This window comes from Amblyraja radiata, chromosome 25, assembly GCF_010909765.2.
Source record: "Amblyraja radiata isolate CabotCenter1 chromosome 25, sAmbRad1.1.pri, whole genome shotgun sequence".
Classification (NCBI taxonomy): domain Eukaryota; kingdom Metazoa; phylum Chordata; class Chondrichthyes; order Rajiformes; family Rajidae; genus Amblyraja; species Amblyraja radiata.
The window spans coordinates 20,960,051-20,981,038 of NC_045980.1; the positions used below are offsets into that span (position 1 = coordinate 20,960,051).

The 20,988-nt window shown below is 44.9% G+C and overlaps 1 protein-coding gene across 4 annotated transcripts in view; it reads right to left on the minus strand.

The window, feature by feature from the left end:
• Window positions 1–20,988, minus strand: part of ttc28 (tetratricopeptide repeat domain 28) — a 530,600-nt gene that overhangs the window by 69,957 nt on the left and 439,655 nt on the right. The window lies entirely within an intron of this gene.

The following is a 20,988-nucleotide window of genomic DNA, read 5'->3' on the forward strand; positions in this document are numbered from 1 at the left end:
GAGAAGGAATGGGTGACGTTTCGGGTCAAGGCCCTTCTTTGTAGTCTGAAGCAGGGTCTCGACCCGAAATGTCACCCATATATGGAGGGATATGGATCACGTTCAAAGTTATGAAATTTGTTTAACTTGGCATCACGTTCGACACAGACATTATGGCCAAAGGGCCTGTTCCTGTACTGTACTGTTCTATGCATTAGATATTCACATTATCAAGTAATAAGGTCAAGTGATTTTTCTGCAGCATCTGATATGTTGCACAAAGTCACTGTTACCTGCTCCAATGTAAGACCATAAAGGACACACTGCAAATACCACAAACACTTAGCTTTGAGACCAGCATGCTTTCTCTTCACACATAAGCATGACCCAAATTAGCCCACTGAGAGATTTGGCCCCTCTCTCCCAGCTGACAGAGTTTGAAGTGATGTTTTAACCTTCCCCATTCTTCTCTAATCTCCGTCATGTGTACTGTTCTGAAGTTGCCCCCACGCCATTTCCACTCGAGGCTCAGAGGTCCACGTCTTTCCTAGTCTTGACGTGTGCAACGATCTCGACGATGCCAGTTGCGACGTGTCCCCAGTCCTCTTCAGGCAGCTGGGACGTCTTCCCCACAGTGGTTCCGCAGCCTGGTGCTGTATCATGAAACTGCTCTTGAGTATCGGGTATGCATTTATTTTTCACCAGCCACTGTCCCGATTCGTGGCGCTCACTCCGCTTCGATCGTTACTCACAGGGCCGTCGGCACCACCACCGGGGGTCGCATTAACGCCACTGCCCGTCGGGATTGAACTGGCCTCGACCAACACCGGATCAACAACGGCAACAACTCCGGACGGCTCAATAATGAGCCTTGATGGTGCTGGCTGAGGGGTAAACGTTGGTGGGAGAGCAGGGTCACACCCAGGCCTTTCCCCCAGACAGGGGCATGCAGTATTATTATCCAGCTGAAAGCAAATGGGGCCTCCGCTGTAAAACGTGTCCAGAGGCTGCATTTCCAGTAGTACGGTGGTATCTTGGTGTTGTGCGGAGCGCCAGTATAAATCGCTAGTTAGTTTATGGTCATATGTACCAAGGTACAGTGAAAAGCTTTTGCTGCGTGCTAACCAGTCAGCGGAAAGGCAATACATGATTACAATCGAGACATTCACAGTTTTACAGATACTTGATAAGGGAATAACGTTTAGTGCAAGGTAAAGCCAGGAAAGTCTGATCAAAGATAGTCCGAGGGTCACCTACCAATGAGATACAATGATAGTTCAGGACTGTGTAGGAAGGAACTGTAGGTGCTGTTTTAAACCAAAGATAGACACAAAAAGCTGTAGTAACTCAGCGGGACAGGCAGCATTTCTGGAGAAAAGGAATGGGTGACGTCTGAAGAATGGTCTTGACCATCTCCATAGATGTTGCCTATCCCACTGAGTTACTCCAGCTTTTCGTGCTTATCTTTAGTAGTTCAGGACTGCTCTCCAGTTGCAGTAGGATGGTTCATTGGGTGCAGCTCTGGTCGCCCCGTTACAGGAATGGGTGTGAAGCCTTTGGATAGGGTGCAGAACAGGTTTACTAAAATGCTGCCTAAACTAACTAAACCAAGAAGTTGTGAATCCATTCCTCGGACTAAGACGGCCGCTGGTGTCTCTGTCACCAGGAGGGGGTGCCGCTGTACTGCACTCCAAATGCGGCTTAACCATGCGGTCTAACTGAGCTAAATCACCAGGAGATTGGTGGAAGTCTTTTGTCATCATCTGATCGGTGCAGCCATTCCTTCTGTGAATGCAGAGTTGGACAGTGGAAATTATAGATTTGACATTTTACCATCAATTAGAAATAAATTCAAGCAATGATAATTTACTGGCTGGATGGCCCATACTTTGGAAAGTGAACCAAACTGTCACACACGTGACCATAGGTCATCACAAAGTGACACATTAAAAAAACCTCTTGTAAGTGATTAATCTTATTCATTGCTATTTTCCTACCTACAGAACTATAATGCATGTCTGCTAAAGATATGAACATTCTAGCTTTTTAAAATTCACAGTTTGTAAACGGCATCCGTGTGGTGTCACACACGTGGCCAGTCACATTTCATCCCTTACCCTAAACAAACGTTGTCAACATAACACATAAAAATTTCACTTGATAAACCGAAACAAATATGAATCATATATGCAGTACAAAACAATATACTTGTAATGCTTTCAGAATGAGAAGAGATGTATTCTAGTTTTTCCTCTTTTGGGTCACACACGTGACTAAGAAGGGCCAGATGAACAAGGGAAACTTTCAAAAAGTTGTGATATTCCTCACCATTCTGATCACTATGAATGCCTGCTTCATGCTTATCAAACGACGCAGTCACAGCTGAACACTCCACCCAGTTAGATTATCGTGTATAAAACAGAACATTTTGTCTCCACAGCTGATGTAACATCCACGTCTCCAAACAAGGCAGCAGAGGCAATGATAAATACAAAAACTTGGAGTAACTCAGCAGGTCAGGCAGCATCTCTGGAGAAAAGGAAGAGGTAACGTTTTGAGTCGTCAACTATTCTTTTTCTCCAGAGATGCTGTCTGTCCCGCTGAGTTACTCCAGCTTTCTGAGTCTATCTTCGGTTTAAACCAGCATCTGCAGTTCAATGACAACAAGCAGAATCAATGACATGTTTACAATAAAGAGGTCCGATCGATGCTGCCCCATCAACATTCCCACACTAGGTGGCACTGGCGAGTAAGGAATGAACAAGGCAGCCAAAAGAAATCCAATTACCTGTCATCACCAAAGATAGACACAAAATGCTGGAGTAACCCAGCGGGACAGGCAGCATCCCTGGAAAGAAGGAACGGGTGACGTTTCCGGTCGAGGCCCTTCTTCAGATTGTGACTCAGGAAAGAGAGGGTCTAGAGATATGGAGGGGCAAGATGTGAAAATGAAAGATCAAAGCAGACGGTGATAAGGAAATGTCGAATGGTCCATTGTTAGCTGAGGGGAAGGTGACAAGGATGCCTACAATCAGTAAAATTAATCAGAACAGTGAATCTAGTGGGAAGTCAGCTGAAAGCAGCTCTCAGTGTGAGCATGACTGTATGTATATAGGGTCACATATTATTGCTTTCAATAGATTTGATCTAAAACAAAATTCTGATCAGTCTGTCTTTATTTATTGCAATGGCATTATCTAGTCATCCTGCATTAATTACTAACGGAAAATAGCTATCCTTTAAAAACAATGAGGCAGTATTCATGTGACATGGAGGATTTTTTGAATTTATTCACTTTCCAGGATATGGGCATCAGTGAGAAGGTCAGTGTACACCCCTATCCATGGAGGCCAGTCATAGAGTGATACCTTGGGGAAACAGGCCCTTCGGCCCAACATGCCCACACTGGCCAACATGTCCCAGCTTCACTAGTCCCACCTGCCTGTGAATGGTCCATATCCCTCCAAAGTTGTCCTATCCATCTACCTGTCTAAATGTTTCTTAAACGCTGGGATAGTCCCAGCCTCAACTACCTCCTCTGGCATCCTGTTCCATACACCCACCATCTTTGTGTGAAAAAGTTACCCCGCAGATTCCTATTGAATCTCAATCCCAGTGTACAGACCTACCCCTGGACAAGGCCAGTGTACAGACCTATCCCCGGACAAGGTGGGTGAACACATGTATCTCTGGACAAAATCAGTCAATGTAATGGACTCGGTGGGTCGAAGGGTCTGTTGCCACGCAGTATCTCTAAAGTGGAAAGTGGAAAGACAGGCTACAGTAAATGGGATCGATATTTCTAGAAACTGGGCAGTCCACAGTGTATGATGTCGGATGACATTATGGTCCCTCAGACAGTGTGGTGAATGTGGGACCATCAGTAAGTGGTTATGGTAAACTATTTAAGACACAAAGTGCTGGAGTAACTCAGCGGGTCAGGCAGCATCCCTGGAGAACATGGATAGGTGACGTTTCGGGTCAGCGCTTTCTTCAGACTGATTGTCTGAAAAAGCTCCTGAACCAAAACGTCCCCTATCAATGTTTTCCTGAGATGCTGCCTGACACACTCCAGCACTTAGTGTCTTTTTTTGTAAACCAGTATCTGCACTTCCTTGTTTTTATGCAGAGTAAACTGGTTTATTGGGGTGGTGGAATTCTAGGATAAGCATCTGGCAGGTTATCTGATGTGACCCTGCCTCATGCACTGAATCAAACACTCTGCAGGTTTAACCAAAGGGACACTGGAGACTGCACTATAAGTTGTGAGCTCGATCAGATGGATACAGGGTAGCTCCGGTTCTTGTTTCTCTGAGAAAGGCAGACTGTACAATCAGAAAAGCTATAATTTGTTGCACTGTGGCAGTTACTGCAGCAATGCGTGTGAACTGTGTGGAACGGTGGTAGGTTAAAGTAATTCCAAAAGGCATTTTATACCATAAGGAATAAATAAAGAGCAATATCGTTATTGATATATATTATATATATATATATATATATCTTTGAAACCTGGTTACAGATATTCAAAAGCTGAATCTGTCTTTAAACCTAAGAGAGTAGCTAATGAAATTAAGATTCATTCCCAGATGAAAGTATTACAAGCAAAACACCTTATTTTCCTAAAACAATAATTCTGCAAAATCAACTGGGTTGAAAAGTCATTGCAATGGAATAAAGAGACCGCATTAGTTTTTAAATGCTCGAGTGTTAAAACGTAATTTTACTACTAATTATATAGCCGGCAGTGCCAAAGTAATGCAGAGGCTGACTGATGAGATTGGATTAGACGTTACAACAGATTTCTTTATAAACCGTTATGTGGATAAAAAAAACACAAGAAGCCCTCTGAATGACTTAATGGAGATGTGATTTTAAATATTTAATTGACTTTAAAGTGCATTGAGACTTTGTGGGTCAAAAAGGAACCACATAAATACAATTTATTTCTTTAAGTGGCAGAACAATAATGAGCATGCAGAGATTGTGAGCTTCACCCAGCTGACGTTATGCTAACCCATTTGAGATACAACGCTGAGAACCTATACAAGTCTGCAGTCTCCACCTTCCCCTTTGCTCTACCTATTGTACTTGAGTCTTGGCTTGATTGCATTCATTGTCTCGTTTGATTAGATAGCATGCAAAACAAAGCTTTTCACTATAGGTCGATACACATGACAATAGTATACCTAAACATCAACAAATTCAAGTATTTCAATATCAAATTGTTACACTTATTTCAAATCTCAATTTCTCTCAAATAATACCCACCAGAAGCCGATAAAGTAGCCCCACAAAAGGCTCTTTAAACAGTCACTGTACAATGCATATGTATGATTTTCAAGAGACAGCCTATATTTTATCCAAGTTCTTTTTCTATGCTCGATTCAAATTGCAGTGCACAATATTAATCATTCATCCCCATCGCAGTGCTTTGTCCACTCTTTGAACAATGGTGTTGCTGATGAAACTATCCCCATTACTCCACACGACCCACCCACAGTGACTCAGGGTACACATCGTTCTTGCCGAGCCGCCCGCAATATCTCACACTGTTCTCTGCCCAGTCCTCCTGATTTACGGTACCTCCGTTCACACTACTCTCACGATTCACATCGCCTGCGGGTACATTGGAGAATTCTCCCTCCCACTGAAAGTATCCAAATGTCCACATCGGCCGTCCAAGTACCTGGTTAACACTGACCTCTCAGTTGCATCAATATTTCTCTTGCCCACTCAGGGTACTTCATACATTAAGTACTCCCTCATGAACTCATGCCGTCATTGCAGTCCTTCTACCCAGATCGCTTGCAAATCTACTGGCTTATCCTGAAGATGAAACATAGGAAATAGGTGCAGGAGGAGGCCATTCGGCCCTTCAAGCCAGCACCGCCATTCATTGTGATCATGGCTGATCGTCCCCAATCAATAACCCGTGCCTGCCTTCTCCCCATGAATATCAGGAATATTTCCAAGCTCTGGAATCTTGAGCAAAAAACAAAGTGCTGGAGGCCACATCAAAGAGCCACGCCATCCTGGCCACGCACTCATCCCACTCCTACCATCAGGAAGTGACTGACGGAGCACAAGACCGACAGTGCCTGAGTCCGTGGAGCCCGTGGCCGAGGTCGGAGTCCACGTGCCGTGAGGCTGAAGCATGGGTCGGCGAAACGGAGAGGACCCGGCAGCGTTAATGGAGAGGTCGATGGGGGCGCTGACCTTGGATGAGGACGCCGCTCACGAGGGAAGGAACGAAGGATGACACGGTGTGGGGGGACCGCCGGGAGGGAGGGAGAGGAACAATGGATAATGGAAGACCCAGCATGGGGGGACCCCCTGTGAGGGAGGTGGGAGGGGAAGAACAGAGGGGGAACTGGAGGGGGGGGGATTTGTAACTTGTAAGCGCCCTTCATGGTCGACTATTGCATACTTTGGCAAGGTATGCAAGCAAAGAATTTCACTGTGACTTGTCACATGTGACAATAAAGTATTCTATTCAATTCAATTCATTTCAAGAAGGTACAGAAGCCTGAGAACCATGATCTCCATGTTTAAGAACAGCTTCTTCCCAACAGTCATTTGTCTCTTAAACAGAATACAACATTAACCACAACTATGAACTTCTATGGACTGCCACTGCTTGCACTTTGGAATTCTTATTGCACTAGTAATGTGGTTATTAGTTTTTTGAATTTTTATTTTATTGTGTTTATTTACCTGTGTGTTATTGTGTTTACAAGTCTATAAAGTTGCAGCGGGTAAGAATTTCAATGTTCCTTTGTTGGTACATACAAAATGAAACACTCCTGACCAAAGATCATAGAGCGGAGCTCCTGATCCTGACTATCTTCTTTAAGTACCGCGCTAAACACTGCTGAGGTAGAAAATAAAATTTCAGGTTCCTTCCCATGGCGTTTGTCTGTTTCAATGCACAAGCGTAACAGCATGACACAGGTTAGATTTTTTTGTATGGACAATATTCACTTCACATCTCTGGCGTAACTCAGTAACCAAGAGAAAAGTTCAACAATCGCAGTGAAATGTAAGCCTCCCTGTAGAGCTGACACAGCCGGCTGCAAATCTTGGAGCAGGCTCCCTCTGCCACTGAGTGGCTGAAATATAATGCTGATAGGTTACTACTGCAGAGCGTGCATGATTGGCAATTGTGCAAAGCATCCACGGGGTGGGGTCCACTGGCATTGAAAAGGTTCATCAGCAAAATGCACACGTTCTCCAGTTGCAGCATAAAACTTGCCAGAGGTACCGATGGACTTGCCAACAGCTTGGAGAGGCACAGGGGCACATCTTCCTCCCAGATTCCCACTGGGAATAGCTTCTTCATGGCAACCATCAGGCTTTAGAAACACTGCCCAACATGAAGCTCAGCAACTATGATTCTCTATTGACTTTAGAAAGATAGAAAATAGGTTCAGGAGGAGGCCATTCGGCCCTTCGGCCCTTCGAGCCAGCACCACCATTCATTGTGATCATGTTGATCGTCCACTATCAATAACCCGTGCCTGCCTTGTCCCCATATCCCTTGACTCCACCAGCCCCTAGAGCTCTATCTAACTCTCTCTTAAATCTATCCAGTGACTTGGCCTCCATTGCCCTCTGTGGGGGGGAATTCCATAAATTCACAACTCTCTGGGAGAAAACTTTTTTTCTCACCTCAGTCTTCAATGACCTCCCCTTTATTCTAAGACTGTGGCCCCGGGTTCTGGACTCGCCCAACATTGGGAACATTTTTCCTGCATCTAGCTTGTCCAGTCCTTTTATAATTTTATATGTTTCAATAAGATCCCCCTCATCCTTCTAAACTCCAGTGAATACAAGCCTAGTCTTTTCAATCTTTCCTCATATGACAGTCCCGCCATCCCAGGGATCAATCTCGTGAACCTTGCTTTTGGGTTGCACTACTGACATTGTTTTTTTGCACTATTAGAGTCTGGTTATTACTGATCATTCATTTATTATATTACTCTATTTATTATTGTACTTTTAAATGTGTGATGAGATAGGCCTGTGAAGCTGCAGCAAGTGAGAATGTCATCGTTCCACTGCCGGGTACATATGACACGTGCGGCATCCATTCCCTCCACTGAGTTCCTCCAGTACTTTGTGCTTAGGTCAAGATTCCAGCATCTGCCATTCCTTATGTCATCATTCATGACTTGTTTGAGAGACCCTTCGCATCAAGGCAACCCAACAGCTACCCTCAGTCATCTACCACTAGTCACCCTTTGGATTCACTGGAGAGCTGCAAAAGCCTACGTCTTCAGAACAGAGCAGAAATCAGTTGGGGAGTTCCTCGATAATTAGTTTTGTATTAAAAGTTGCCGTTAACAGAGCTCTACATTACTCCCGCTCTTCGAAGAGTTCCAACATTATTGTGCTTAAACTTGAGAAATCTCTTTTGGAATAAAGTCAGCTAAACAAAATGTAAGGAAACAAATCCTGCACGATAGCTTTAGGGGATTTAAGGAAAAGAGTGTTTTGCAAAACCCAAGCCAAAATATTTACAGAAATAAATTAGGAAAGAATTTTTGAACCTCATCCAATATGGCACTGTTTATTTATTTATCAGTTGAAAATATGTTTTACTGAGATAAACAGATACGACCTTACTTGGCAGAACAGTCGATTCAAATGGCACCGAGGACAGAGATGCTGGTCCATTTAAAGTTGAATTAACCCCTATGGGGTCGTAGCTGTCAGAAAAGGTTAACAATGACTTCAGAACAATGCAGGCTGGTATTTTGCATCAGCGTGCAAATTATTGTGCTGAAGGTAGTTACTGACTTCTCAAGTCCTTGACAGTACTGAGCCTTTCAGACAACTCATAGATGGAGGGTGATGATTTGGATGAGTTAGCAAAAGGTTGCCCCCGTGTAATCAACGTCAGAGTAAGGAGGTCGAGAGGACAAACATTTAAAAATACTGAATGAACACTTCAATGATTCAAACACAAAAGGAAATGAGAAAGGAGGGAGTTTAGTCCAGCAGAGGGCAGCAGAGTATAGACATGGGTCTCTACAAAGTTGTTGGGCCCGCTACACCTCCACAAAACAGGCAGCCCATGCCCATCCTTCTTCTAAAACCAAGAAGACTATGTACGGAGTTTTAACATCAAAGCGAGAAAGAAATAGAGAAAGTGTGAAAAAAATGCACGAGAGAGATTAAAAGCAGGAATTTTACGGAATAAGGTGAATTAGGTAAACGCAAATATTTTCAATCTCACTCAGGAAACAAACCAATGCCATGGTAGGATTAGAAACTGTCCAAGAATTCATGGGATAAAACTACCTTCAAACTACTCCTGATTTGAAGGTAGGTTTGGTTGGAGGCAGTGCAGAGGACGTAAGTTGCAATTTTGTGAAGCAAATCAAAGCCATTCCAAGTCACACAAATACATGATCCTTTTCTTCAATATTGTTGTCCTCATGCAATCTACAAGCCTTTGCAATTCTAGTTATCATTCACCGTGTTACCTTTACCTTGTTATTTTCAGTCTGGGTCCTGTCTTCGATTGTGGAAACAGGTTTCTTAGTTTTTAACTTCTAAAGCCAACATGTTTCAATCACTTGATATGAATGTGACCAAGCACGGGCCCAGCATCTTAGTGCAAACTAAAACACAAGTTAAGTGTAAGCAACAAAAATCATTTCAATTCCCAGCACCGGAGATAGGAATAGCATGACCTGCAAACTTTGAAAAGTTCATCGATAAAAGCTGCTAATAAAAGGCCGAGTCATCAACCAAACTGGCTGCACTTCAGTCCCACCATCCTCATCCTTGGCCATCCAGTGCGTAGGGGAGTGGCTGGAGCAGAGGATGTCCTGCTTGGTTTGCTCCTAGGCCTGGCCAAGCTGGACATTCGTGGGTCACGGTGCCAGGCAGATGAGGCGACTACCTGCCACTTGTCCAGGATTACGTCCGTGCCAGGGCGTTCCTCAAAAAGGAACATGCGGGCACCATGGGGGATTCCCGGGACCGCTGGTCACCGCGGTGGATCGAATGCATCAAGGACCAGGACCGTAATATAGTCATTTAATATTTAGTATTCAGAATCTTTTGTGAGTTTTGTGTTATGGTGGTGGGTGAGTTGATATTGTTTGTTTTGTATCATTATTGTTGTAAATAATTGAATACATTTATTTTTGGAAAGAAAAAAAGGAGAAAAAAAAACACCAGGCTGATGTGAGTTTGCCAGGTTTAGTTTTGTAGAGCAGGTAGCTGTGTCTCTCATGGGGCACCACTTGCATTGCATCCCAGTCCTATTATGCTCACTGCCTTCAGTCTGGGCCAGGGGTGGAAAGGAACTGAAATAGAAACACGGTTCTTTTAGCCCCTTCTTTAAATGTCTATAAAGTCTGACGCCAATATAATTAGCTTCACATTACTCCAAAATCCCATTTAAGAAGGCGAATGGCTATTTAACAGTTGTGGGTTTGTTCAGAGGTTGCGTTTCACACTGTGACCATTTCTTAGCGGAACAATGTGGCTGGGCTGATACGTGGTTTACATGGCAAATCTAACGGCCGTTTGTCACAATGGCACCTGGAGAATGGAAGGAAACAAGGAAGGACAACACAAAGTGCCAAGGAGCTGGGATGGAACGTTCCACTCGTTCCCCACTGCCGGCCAATGGAACTGGCACCGAGCTGAGACGCAGAGGGTAAACTGGAAGTGATAACAGCGCCGTTTTTAGTCGATGAAATATAAACCTCCCTTGAAACAGACCCAAGATCGAAACACTTAACACATTGTCATTCAGACTGCATCCATCGTTCTTTGTACACGTTGTTTACTTTTTGTGTCGTTCCGATTTTCATTCTTGCTGTAATTTACTCCTCTGCACAGGGCGAACTCCCACAAATAACGGAGCTCCTTTAGTACCGTGCCAACTGGCCAAACGAGAGCGAGCACAGCTATTCAATCACAAGAGCCAGCAGAGCCAATCCAACCCTCTGCATTCTACAAATAGCCAGAAGCAGTCAATAAAAATACTTATTTCTGCCCCCCTCACCCATTATTCTTTAATCAAATGCTTTCCCCCGGTATCAGCTGGGTGCAGGCCACAGATCAGTGGAACATTTGGTGAGTCCCACAAATAAAGCATTTGGTGAGTCCCACAAATAAAACAAAGCCGCACAAGGTGCCGCCGACATAGGTCAACTCGTGCCTCTGTGACCATTGGAATAATTCCACAAAGTCGTACTGAAGAAACACACACACACACCCACCCCAAACACAGTGCACGATACAAACATAATAGGTCTACGTTATAATATAAGCAAACATTATTCACAAGAGAAAACATTCTACAGGCATACAGTACAGAGCATATTGACTCTTCACAGCCTGGTTTGGTAATTGAAATCCCCATAATGAAGGAGACGACGGAGATCGCTGGACACAACTAGTCCCTCACAGGTACTGACCTCCCCACCATCCAAGGACCCTCACAGGTACTGACCTCCCCACCATCGAAGGGATCCACAGGAGGTGCTGCCTCAAAAATCATCAGACACACAGCACCTTGGCCACGCTCTCATCTCGCTGCTACCATCGGGAAGAATGTACAGGAGCCTGAAAACCACGACCACCAGGTTCAAGAACAATTTCTCCCCAGCAATTATCAGGCTGTTGAATACTGTACAACACTCACTGCAGCAACTGTGATCTTCTATGGACTGTGTTTTGGTTGCACTGTGGACTTCGGTTCTCCACGATTATGATCTGGGTACCTAGTATTACTGATTATTCATTTATTGTATTATTAGTTATTATATCTTTAACTGCGCTTTATTGCATTAATGGGCATGTAAAGCTGCAGTAAGAAAGAATTCCATTGTTCCCTTATTGGTGCATATGACATATAAACAGTCTTGTGTAGCAACCTGCCATTGATTGCTATCTGAAGGCATTCTGAGTTGCTGTGAAGGGCGTTAAAACATGTTGAATTGAACTTAATAAACACATTAAGAGTCACACAAAAATGCTCCATTCCCGATGTACCCAAATAAACGGCAACTCTGCAAGCCTCTCCGCCAGAGTAGTTACTTATATAATCAGGTTAATTTAAAAATAACTGGGTTTTTTAAAACACAAAACCCTCTTTTAAATATAAAAACAATAAATTGATCGTAAGGATCACAATCTGTCTTGTGCAGTGCAATTGCTCAATTTAGTACACATCATTTGAAACTGCATAAAATGATAAACATTTTAGAACCGTAATTAGAACTGTGCAATTAATTTCCTTGACATCTGGAATTATACACACTGTCAATGAATGGGGTCAGAGCAGGCGGCTTGGGGAGTGATTTACTGCACTCGTGTACAGGCATTAACTTTGTAAACTGTGCACCACCTTTTCTTCACTGCCTTGGATTTGTGGTGCATCACATTCGGTTCTCTGATCCAGGTTATCCACAGAAAATAGAACTTCTTAAATGGACAATGGTAAATGTTGTCTAGGTTGTATACTCTGGAATTTAGAAAGATGAGAGGGGATCGTATTGAAACGTATAAGATTATTAAGGGATTGGACGCGCAAGAGGAAGGAAACATGTTCCCGATGTTGGGGGAGTCCAGAACCAGGGGCCACAGTTTAAGAATAAGGGGTAGGCCATTTAGAACGGAGATGAGGAAACACTTTTTCACCCAGCGAGTTGTGAATCTGTGGAATTCTCTGCCTCAGAAGGCAGTGGAGGCCAATTCTCTGGATGGTTTCAAGAGAGAGTTAGATAGAGTTCTTAAAGATAGCGGAGTCAGGGGATATGGTGAGAAGGCAGGAACGGGGTACTGAATGTGGATGATCAGCCATGATCACAGTGAATGGCAGTGCTGGCTCGAAGGGCCGAATGGCCTACTCCTGCACCTATTGTCTATAGTTAGTTTAGAGATATAGCTTGGAAACAGGCCCTTCAGCCCACCGAGTCCACACCAACCATCGATCACCTGTTCACGCTGGTTCCATGTTATTCCACTTTTCCATCCATTCCCTACACACTAGGGGCAATTTACAGAGGGCCAATTAACCTACAAACTCGCACGTCTTTGGGATATGGGAGGGAACCGGAGCACCCGGAGGAAACCCACAGGAGAGAACATGCAAACTCCACACAGACAGCAGCCGAGGTCAGGATCAAACCCGGGTCTCTGGCACGGCAAGGCAGCGGCTCGATCAGCAGCAGCACTGTGCCTTTGGATCACAGCAATGAGAATGCTGTGATCCAATGAGAATGGGGGTAAGGTGCAGCAGAGAGCAGGTGATGCTCAGCTCCACAAGGGCAGGTACCGCACAGAGTGTGACACAATGTGGGTGAGCATTGGCCCAAGGGAGTGCTAGGTCCAAAGCCATACTTGGCAAATGCCAGGGCATTCGCAGCATGCCAAATGTGCAGACTCACCACAAGTTGGCCTGCAACTCCGTAAGTAATCCGTCTGGGCTAAGGGTGACTTGAGCAGCGAAACAGGCCCTTTGGCCCACCTTTTCTATGCTGACCAAGGTGGCATGCTGGGCTAGTCCCATTTGCCTGCATTTGGCCCTTTGCCTTCGAAACCCTTCCTGCCCATGGCTCCTCTGCCAAGATGATGGCTTGTTCACACCTGACCAGCAGTGTGCTTTCTACCCTTTATATTGAAGACTCCATTTTCTTGGCCAACATGGTTTAATCAGGACAGCTTTTCTTTATGAAATGGAGCGTAAGAAAGGCTTAGCTGAATATTACTTCAATGTTTCCTGTTTAATAGGTCTGCATATGGGGCTGTGGTCCTCTGTTGCATTTCCCTGCACTTTCTAATGAAACAGACCAGGACACGTAATGGAGAACACAGGTCATTTATCAGGGGCAGAACATTTACACAGCATTGAGCAGCAGATTAATTCCTAAATTAAGTGAAGGTGAATACAATGCGCTGGTCCACATTCACTAATAGAGCAACAACTCGATGATGCTATGGCTTGAGTTTTAAGTAGTTCGGTCCTTAAAGCCATTGACGATGAAACTTATTTATATGTTCATCAGTCACAGGAGCAGAATTAGGCCATTCAGCCCATCAAGTCTACTCCACCATTCAATCATGGCCTATCTTTCCCTGTTAATACCAGTCTCCTGCATTCTCCCCATAACCCCCGACATCCGTACTAATCAAGAATTTTATCTATCTCTGCCTTAAAAATATCAGTTGATTATTCAATGCAAGGACAAATAGATTGGGTGAATGCACCAGCCCTATCTTTTTTCAGGGTTAAGGTGAGGTTAACATAGGTTAAAGGTGAGAGGGGAAAGATTTAATAGGAAACTGAGGGGGGGCAACCTTTTCACACAGAGGGTGGTGGATATATGAAACAGGTTGCCAGAGACGGTAGTTGAGACAGGTACTATATTAAAGCATTTCAAAGACATTTGGACTGGTACACAGAAAGGGAAGGTTTAGAGGGATGTGGGCCAAACGCATTCAGATGGGACTAGCATAGATAGGGCACCTTGGTCAATGTGGGCGAGGTGGGCTGAAGGGCCTGTTTCCGTGCTGTATGACTCCCCCACATGGAGGGTGGCGATGGCCAGTAAAGATACAATGAAGGGGAGAGTCAACCAGCATGAGGCAGACAGAAATGGAGGGCTATGCTCACAGCTGAAGACTATTGGTGGGGACTGAAGGTAAACACTGACTTGTGTCTGTGCTGCATAGTCATAAACAGAGGCGAGATGCAGTGATCAGTGACAGTCCGAGCTACATGAGAGAACCAGAGAAAGGGAGCGCAGAACGTCCTTCCCCTGAAAACAACCACAGCTGCCGTTGTGAACTAAAAAGTCGACATCATCGCCATATGGTTATGGGGAGAAGGCAGGAGAATGGTAGGTGAGGGGGAACGATAGATCAGCCATGATTGAATGGCGGGGTAGACTTGATGGGCTGAATTACCTAATTCTGCTCCTGGAACGTACAAACCTATTGCTGTGGGAAATAGACAACAACTCACACATCGTGTAAGGTTGTCCAAAGACAATTCTGCAGGGCCGGCGTACGAACGCCTTAGCAAGATGCCAGAAGCATTTGATAGCCAATTGGCCGTCCTCTACGCTGATTCCATGCACCTGTTAAAAAAAAAAAAAAATCTGCCTTGCCAAAATGCTAATCCTATCTAAATCAACATGCAGAAGGTATTAACGGAAGGGCCCTGGCACAGTACTGACGGGGCTGGGTGTACATTGGCTTGAATAAAACGTGGGCAGAATTGCTCGTGCCAACCTGTACAGACTGAGCTCCAAGATAGACACAAAAAGCTGGAGTAACTCAGCCGGTCAGACAGTTTCTCTGGAGAAATGTTACTCCAGCTTTTTGTGTCTACCTTTGGTTTAAACTAGCATCTGCAGTTCCTTCCTACACATACTGAGCTCTATTAACTATGTGGTTCACCAAGGGGGGAGTCGCTGGGGAATTTAACAATTTAGTATCTGTTGAACGGCAGCACAATAGCCTGCACTCTGCCTGAAATGCTATGAAATTGAATGTGCTGGCCTGCACTCTGCCTGAAATGCTATGAAATTGAATGTGGTGACCTGCACTTTGCCTGAAATGCTATGAAATTGAATGTGGTGGCCTGCACTCTGCCTGAAATGCTATGAAATTGAATGTGATGGCCTGCACTCTGCCTGAAATGCTATGAAATGGGTCCCGCTTCGTCTAGTTATATATATATTTACATATATAAATATATATATAACTAGACGAAGTGGGACCCATTTCATAGCATTTCAGGCAGAGTGCAGGCCATCACATTCAATTTCATGTCATGAATTAATAACCATCAAATCTCTTCAATTAATTTGATGGGGAGACAGACTTCCGTGACTTCCGTGACAAAGCCTTCACTCAAACTCGAAACTGGTGCCATTAACTTTTCCCTACTGAGGAACAACCTCCTCAGCCAAAGAGTGCATTTAAGTGATGTGACAGAGAGCAAAATGCTAACAGATTAGACCTACAATACAATACAATACAATACAATACGGTTTATTTGTCACATTGCACATAAAGTGCAAGTGAAATGAATATGTCAGCAGCGGTACAATTATAAAGAACACACACAAAACACAATAAAAATTTAACATAAACATCCACCACAGCATTCATCACTGTGGTGGAAGGCACACAATTTGGCCAGTCCTCCTCCATTTTCCCCCGTGGTCGGGACCTCAACCCTCCGCAGCCGTTGCTGCGGGCGTCCAGATGGTAAAAGGACAAGGTACAAGTCCAGGTAAGTCCAGGATCGGCTCTTCCCCACCGGAGACCGCGGCTTTAAGTTGGTGTAGGCCGCAGGCCGGCGGTCAAGATTTAATGTTTAAAGTTCCCGCCGCGCCGCAGCCAGAAGCATCGCAGACCGCAGGGCCGGCGGTCGAAGCTCCCCTCCAGGGGTGATGGTAAGTCGCCACCGTGCCCGCGGTAGAAGTTGGTCGCGGGCCGGCAGTGATGGCTTCTTCTTCCCCCGGGTCCCCCACGAGGGATCCCGGGCTGTAGACGCCGCGCCAGCTGGAGCTGTGCAGACCGCGCGCAGCTTCAGGCTGCCGGCTGCCCCGGGCCAGCGAAACAGAGCGCTCCCCTCCAGCGAGCCCCAGCGAGGGCTCACCCGCTCCACGCCGAGAGTCCACGCTGCGCCCGCCGCTGAAGCCCCAGGCGCGTCTCCGGGAAAGGCCGCGCCGATCCTTGCTGTTAGGCCACGGGGGAGGCGACCTGGAAAAAGTCGCCTCTCCATGGAGGAGGCGGCCGAAACGGTTTCCCCCTCACCCCCCCACACCCCCCCACACAAAACACACAAAGAACCATTAAAAACATACTTTAAAACATACTTAAAAAAATAAAAAAAGTTGAAAAAACTAACGCGCTGCTGACAGGGCTGCCGCCATTGCAGCGCCCCCACCGATAGTAACCTGAGCTGCACATTATTGAAGGAGCACCTGGAAATGTTATCATTTATCAAATCTCAGAGCTTTGGACAACCAGAGACTTCCTGAAGCGCTAGGCCAGCTCCTTTTACACCTCACGCTGCCTTGGCAAGGCCAGCAGCATAATCAAGGATGAGTCACACCCTGGCCACTCTCTCTTCTCCCCTCTCCCATCAGGCAAAAGGTATAGACATGTGAAAACACACTTCAGACTCCAAACCTTCAGATTCAGGGACAATTTCTTCCTAGCTGTTATTCGGCCACTGAATCATCCTACCACAACAAGAGGGCAGTGCTGAGCTGCTATCTACCTCATTGGTGAGCCTCGGACTATCCTTGATCGGACTTTGCTGACTTTACCTAACACTAGAAGTTATTCCCTTATCGTGTGTATGTACACTGCAATAGCTTGATTGTAATCATGAGGTATCTTTCTGCTGACTGGAGAGCACGCAACAAAGGCTTCTCACTGTACCTCGGCGCACATGATCGTAGACTAACATGAAACTGAAACTGTACACGCCAGGAAATGGAACGATGGATGAAACACAAAATGAGTGAAAGAGCGGAGGGACAGCTACCACCCAACACCAGTCATCTCCAGCCAGGCGTTTTCACCGAGCCTTTGGCAGCACCTGGGCTCAAAATGGCAGCGTAGAACTGAACACTGTGGGGTCACGAGGACATAACACGCAACTCTGCTCAGGAAAACACAATGCAAGGTCTTGAGGAAGATGGAAGAACGGAAGAAAAGACATTTATATTGTGCCTTATCACATCCTCAACATCCCGAAGTTCTTCGCAACCAATTTGTTATTTTTGAAGGGCAGTAATTCATCACGACAGCCCCCTTCCATAAGATAATACGATGAATTATGAGTTAATCTGCTGTTGGTAATGTTGATTAAGGGAAGAATATTAAGAAAGAAATTCCCGGCTGTTATTGGTAAGATTCTTTAATTAACTCTGCGGTATATTGTACATCCACTGATCCACGCAACCAGGTGCTCTAGTCCTTACTGCCCTGGAGTTCTGAAAGAGGTTTTCATTCACGTGGCTGGGTGCACAAGTTGTGGAGAGGATTGGAACCCACAACATATTGATTCAGAAATGAGTGAAACCGGGCCATACACTCATCTCCCCACTATCTCAGGTAGAAGGTAGAAGGAGCCTGAAGACTGCAACAACCAGATTCAGGAATAACTACTTCCCCACAGCCATCAGGCTATCAAAGTCGGCTCGTACAAAACTCTGAACATTAGTAGCCCATAATCTGTTTATTTGCACTTTATCAGTTTATTTATTCATGTGTGTATATATTTATACAATGGAATATGGACACACTGATCTGTTCTGTATTCGTGCCTACTATGTTCTGGTGTGCTAAAGCAAAGCAAGAATTGCATTGTCCTATCAGGAACACATGACAATAAACTCTCTTGAACTCTCTTGAACTTGAACTTGATTTAAGAGACACTCCTGGTTTGAAGAAGTCGTTCCAACACAAAGCGTCACCTATCAATGTCCTCCACAGATGCGACCTGACCCGCTGAGTTCCTCCAGCACTTTGTGCTGTGCGCAGGACTCCAGCGTCTGCAGTTCTTTGTGTCTCCGTTATGAGACACATTTTCTGAATTCACAGTTAGAACATAGAAACTAGAAAAAGGAAATAGGCCCTTTGGCCCACAATGTCTTTGCTGATAAAATCTAATCTCCTCTGTCTGCACATGATCCATATCCCTCCATTCCCTGAATATCCATGTGTTCAGAGGAAAAGCTTGTCCATTAACTCCACTGACTTATTGTATTATTCTAAGTACCACCATCAGGTCAAACTAGGCCTCTTCAATGTAAACAAGTCAAATGCATGCAACATGCCCTTCCAGTCTATTTGTCTTACATATACATAAGCCACAGAACATCACACTTTCCTCACAAGGAATCTCCATGGTAGTTCTGTCTATTCCTCTAAATCTAAATCCTTTACAAGTTCCTCGGTCAAATCGTACAAATTATTGTGCTTCCAAACAACAATCTTCTTTCACACAATTCATTTTTAAATGCTGAGGATTGAGAACTCAATACAGATTCCCCGGCGAAACCACAAATATCATATTCCGTCATTCAGAGAACACTTTATCCCCCAATCCAGATCTCCATTCCCTGACCAATTGCGACCCATGTCATTCGCTTCCTTCTAATTCTATGGGTCATAAGGTCATAAGTGATAGTAGAAGAATTAGGCTATTTGGCCCATCAAGTCTACTCCGGCATTCAATCATGGCTGATCTACCTCCTATCCCCATTCTCCTGCCTTCTCCCCATAACCTCTGACACCGTACTAATCAAAAAATGGAGGTCAGACATAGCTGCAATAAACAGAGATAAGTTGTTTTCACATCCAATTCATTGATTAAATAGATTGTAAAATACCAAATGGGACCAAGCAATTGCTGGGAATGAGGTGGGTGGGTGGTGGAATCTGGGGGAAATTGATGGGAATGTTGGGAGAATAATAAGTGGCCATTGGTGTAGGGTTAGTGTAGCTGGGTGTATGATAATAATAATAATAATAATGGATGGGATTTATATAGTGCCTTTCTAATACTCAAGGCGCTTTACATCGCATTATTCATTCACTCCTCAGTCACACTCGGTGGTGGTAAGCTACTTCTGTAGCCACAGCTGCCCTGGGGCAGACTGACGGAAGCGTGGCTGCCAATCTGCGCCTACGGCCCCTCCGACCACCACCAATCACTCACACACATTCACACACAGGCAAAGGTGGGTGAAGTGTCTTGCCCAAGGACACAACGACAGTATGCACTCCAAGCGGGATTCGAACCGGCTACCTTCCGGTTGCCAGCCGAACACTTAGCCCATTGTGCCATCTGTCGTCCCATAAATTATGACTGTCATGGTTGCAGTGGGCTGAAGGGTCTGCCTCTGAACACTGTATATCACTATGAATCTGTCAGATGGTACGGATTGAAGTACGAGGAAATGGTCTGACAAACCTTGGAACAAATATAGGAGATGTCAGTGAAAGAATGGGGCTGCATTGCTTATTTTAAGAAGGTGTTGGGTTAGTGTAGGAAGGAACTGCAGATGCTGGTTTAAACCAAAGATAGAAACAAAATGCTGGAGTAACTCAGCGGGACAGGCAGCATCTCTGGAGAAGGAATGCGTGACCCAATCTGAAGAAGGGTCTCGACCCGTAACGTCACCCATTCCTTCTCTCCAGAGATGCTGCCTGTCCTCCTAAGTTGCTGAAGAGGGTCGAAACTCGTCTTCAGACTGATGTCAGGGGAGAGGGAGATACGGAGATAAAAATGTGTAAGGTGTGAAAATATGATAAAGGGGATGGAGATCAAGGAGGATGTAGAATAGATCATTGTTAGCTGAGAAAAGGTAACAAAACAAAGCAGAGATAAAATGTAGTCAGAGACGGTCAGACTGGTCGTAGAACTGGGTACGGGGAGGGATGGTGAGGGAAAGCAAACGTTACTTGAAGTTAGAGAAGTCATACTGCTGGGATGTAAGCTGCCCAAGCAAAATAGGAGGTGCTGTTCCTCCAATTTGTGCTGGGCCTCACTCTGACAATGGAGGAGGCCCAGGCCAGAACGTTCAGTGCGGGAATGGGAGGGGGAGTTAAAGTGTTGAGCAACCTTTTGTTGGAAAAGTATTGGGTTAGTGCCTGATATTTTAATCTGCCTCAATGGTTCACGGATTAATTCCTCGTATTAATTTTGTTTTCTGCGCCTTTCAGGAGGATGGACACGTCACTGACGACACAACGTCCCAGTGAGTAACCAGATGCAAGGTTAGTCCACTGGCATGACAAATACTGAAGTATTTTCACCAGTTCCTCCACAACTACACTCCTTCGTCCAATTCATTGCAAAGTAAATATTTTTTTTGTGCAAAAAAAAGGTGCTCCTTTTAAATCTTTTCCTCTCTCACCTTAAACCAATGCCCTCTAGTTTTGGACTCTGTTTCCCAGGGGAAAATATATTTGAAAGCTGTTACAACAGTCTCAAGCTGAGAAAATGTA